The following is a 4,402-nucleotide window of genomic DNA, read 5'->3' as shown; positions in this document are numbered from 1 at the left end:
GTCTCCTCCTGTCGGCATACTCGCCGGTCTCACTGTCAGCCCCAGTGATCATCTCGGATGTTCCGGCCCAGTTCCATTATATGCGGTACTTCTTTCTGGAACTCAGTTATCTACGCCTCACCTTACCAAGACAGCTTTTGCTCAAGACAAAGGCAGTATACAATGTCCTCCAATTAGGTCGTCCACCTAACCCGATTGAACAAAAGTTCCCCCAGGTTGACTGGCGTCATGTATGGCGCGCGGTGTTCGCCTGTTACCTTGACACGAATGTTCAATCTGTCTGGTACATAACTGTCAATGGTAAGCAAATCAACCAATTTCGCCTTCATCGTATCCACCTCGCCCAATCACCTCTATGCTCCACGTGTGGAGTGCCAGACAATGATGAACATCGGTTTGTTTGCGGACCGGCGGCGGAGGTTTGGCACTTGGTTCGACGTATTGTGGCTTTTCTAACGCGGGACATTCCGGATCGGATTACTCCCCTTTCATTATTATTTCCGGAACGTGACTATTTTCCTCGGACAAAGACCAATGCTGTGAATTGGATTCGCGGACATGCCATTCACTACTTATTTGGACAAACTGTAGACTCTGCACTCGATTTTTGGACATACCTCAATGACCGTCATTATGTCGTTGTCCGTCACCCAAAATACAGACAATTTTTCTCGAACTTCCTTGGGAGTGCTTTCCACGAGCCGCCTCGCAGCTGGAATGTGTTAAGCCAAGAGAGAAGAAGGTTTCCTGTTTGAACCAATGAACATTTCAGAACAATTGAACGGAACACATCAATTTCGAGAAGACGTGACTCAACATATTACCAGCGGGGCGCAGAAGGCCTCTGATCAATTACACAAAAAAAAAAAATAAAAATAAAAAAAAAAATAAATAAATAAATAAATATAAAACAAAAAAAACTTAAAATAAAATTCAGAAAAAGGAAGATTATGTTTTGTTTTCCAGGATAGCCCTAACCTTGATTTCCCATATTTCCCCTGGTATATAGGCAGCTCTCTGGGGTAGGTTTAGTCAGGAGCCAACGCCTGAAGTGGCATATTTTTTTTTTTGTTATAGGATGAAAAGTGGCGGTGGCACTTGTTTTTTTAGTTCCATTAAAAAAAAAAAAAAAGATAAAAAAAAAAAAAAAAAAAAAGGGGTATGATTCCTGCTTTGGGTGCAGGAGGTCCCGGGTTCAAATCCCGGACGAGCCCTACTGTTTTGACCGTGCTGAAGAGTAGGTGGAGCTCACCCACGTTTGCAGCTCTGCAATGAAGAATAGATGCCTGCCGCAGCACGCTTTGAGCAGCTCTACGGTGATGAAGGGACCGTTTGATATGGCAAGAATCTGACACCAGTAAATTACATTGGTCGATTGCTGTAGAACAGCCGACAGTAATCTTGCATGCAACGGAAAACAAAGGTTGTCTTTGCAGAACATGTGCACCGTGAGTGGAGACGAACCTCATCTGATTAGCGACGACGACAACCAAAGGATGGGATACAAGACTGAGCGTAGTTAAGAGTTTCTCACTATTAGTGCCGTTCACACTTCAGCAGAGCTGTGACAAGGCGAGTGCAGCGAGCTCAGGAAAGCCAGTATGAAGCGCACTTGAAGTAGTCCTGAAGAAATGGATTATAAATTTTGCCGGCCAGAATGGAGCTACGAGCGTTCTGAGTTACTGAATACCGGTGCACTATGGGAGCAAGAGCATGTGACAGTAAAATGACGCGATATCCGTGTAGCACACGACATTTATTATCTCTGCATAAGCAGACGTGACGTTATCTCGGAAATGGAACCCGAAAAGGGGTTTAAAAAAAGTCGTGTTTCCGCCCGGGATCGAACCGGGGACCTTCTGCGTGTAAAGCAGACGTTATTTATTTAAAAAATAAAAAAAAAAAAAAAAAAAGAAAAAAAAAAAAAAAAGCGGTCTTAGGCGCTCCAGTCATAGACTGTGCGGCTGGTACCGGCGGAGGTTCGAGTCCTCCCTCGGGCATGGGTGTGTGTGTTTGTCCTTAGGATAATTTAGGTTAAGTAGTGTGTAAGCTTAGGGATTGGTGACCTTAGCAGTTAAGTCCCATAAGATTTCACACACATTTGAACATTTGAAAAAATCCAATGCTAGATTGAGGTTGTAAGAAACGTACGAAATCCTTTTCAGATATTTGGTGTTATACTTCCAGGAAGAGATGCAGTATGTGATTCGGAATCAAGTCGTCGATTCAAACGCATGGAAATATCTTTAAATGATTCCAGCCACTAGTGAATCATATTTGTGGCACTCCCATATCTCGAGGCGAGTCACCTTTTCGAACCTATCTGCTACAGCAAAACTAAACTGTGGTTTTAGACAGTCCATCTGCAAATAGTAACTGTTCTTCAGTCTCTGCCCAACCCTCCCTGCAGATTTGTCCATGTAATCATACCTGAACAGAAGTCGGATAGCGCTATATACACTCCTGGAAATTGAAATAAGAACACCGTGAATTCATTGTCCCAGGAAGGGGAAACTTTATTGACACATTCCTGGGGTCAGATACATCACATGATCACACTGACAGAACCACAGGCACATAGACACAGGCAACAGAGCATGCACAATGTCGGCACTAGTACAGTGTATATCCACCTTTCGCAGCAATGCAGGCTGCTATTCTCCCATGGAGACGATCGTAGAGATGCTGGATGTAGTCCTGTGGAACGGCTTGCCATGCCATTTCCACCTGGCGCCTCAGCTGGACCAGCGTTCGTGCTGGACGTGCAGACCGCGTGAGACGACGCTTCATCCAGTCCCAAACATGCTCAATGGGGGACAGATCCGGAGATCTTGCTGGCCAGGGTAGTTGACTTACACCTTCTAGAGCACGTTGGGTGGCACGGGATACAAGCGGACGTGCATTGTCCTGTTGGAACAGCAAGTTCCCTTGCCGGTCTAGGAATGGTAGAACGATGGGTTCGATGACGGTTTGGATGTACCGTGCACTATTCAGTGTCCCCTCGACGATCACCAGTGGTGTGCGGCCAGTGTAGGAGATCGCTCCCCACACCATGATGCCGGGTGTTGGCCCTGTGTGCCTCGGTCGTATGCAGTCCTGATTGTGGCGCTCACCTGCACGGCGCCAAACACGCATACGACCATCATTGGCACCAAGGCAGAAGCGACTCTCATCGCTGAAGACGACACGTCTCCATTCGTCCCTCCATTCACGCCTGTCGCGACACCACTGGAGGCGGGCTGCACGATGTTGGGGCGTGAGCGGAAGACGGCCTAACGGTGTGCGGGACCGTAGCCCAGCTTCATGGAGACGGTTGCGAATGGTCCTCGCCGATACCCCAGGAGCAACAGTGTCCCTAATTTCCTGGGAAGTGGCGGTGCGGTCCCCTACGCCACTGCGTAGGATTCTACGGTCTTGGCATGCATCCGTGCGTCGCTGCGGTCCGGTCCCAGGTCGACGGGCACGTGCACCTTCCGCCGACCACTGGCGACAACATCGATGTACTGTGGAGACCTCACGCCCCACGTGTTGAGCAATTCGGCGGTACGTCCACCCGGCCTCCCGCATGCCCACTATACGCCCTCGCTCAAAGTCCGTCAACTGCACATACGGTTCACGTCCACGCTGTCGCGGCATGCTACCAGTGTTAAAGACTGCGATGGAGCTCCGTATGCCACGGCAAACTGGCTGACACTGACGGCGGCGGTGCACAAATGCTGCGCAGCTAGCGCCATTCGACGGCCAACGCCGCGGTTCCTGGTGTGTCCGCTGTGCCGTGCGTGTGATCATTGCTTGTACAACCCTCTCGCAGTGTCCGGAGCAAGTATGGTGGGTCTGACACACCGGTGTCAATGTGTTCTTTTTTCCATTTCCAGGAGTGTATAAGACCTGCATCCAGTGGATAAATTGGGTGAGCTGTGTTAATGTGCCAAGACTCTGTTTCGGCCAGTCGTTGAAAGTGGGTACATGTTGATGTAGCTCTGCCCACCACGTACAGTGTGTAAGGCCAGCGCCAAACGAAGCTTTCTCTTGCAACATGAGGCCTTAGAAAAAATATTATGTGCTGTTATGGCGGTGTTTCTCATTGAGAAAATTGGGAAGACTCTATACCATACAGGAACTGGAAGGACGAGGAATTTGCTACTGCATTCCAGTACATCTCCAAACTACATACAGTTACTGCCGTCCTAAGGAGATATATATCCCTTAGCGTGTATTCATGTCTGTCACGCAAACATTCTCTTCCTCCTTGTTACTTTGTACCATCCATCAGAGAAAGACTACAAACTATAAAAACTCTGGTAACATCATCCAACAGAGAACTCGATAAGATATACCCCATCTCTCTCTCGCAATATATCAAAAACAAATACCATGTAGCATTGACCATTTGTAGCGATCC

The sequence above is a fragment of the Schistocerca americana genome, chromosome 2 (genome assembly GCF_021461395.2).
Source record: "Schistocerca americana isolate TAMUIC-IGC-003095 chromosome 2, iqSchAmer2.1, whole genome shotgun sequence".
NCBI lineage: Eukaryota > Metazoa > Arthropoda > Insecta > Orthoptera > Acrididae > Schistocerca > Schistocerca americana.
This window is presented reverse-complemented; position numbering follows the sequence as displayed.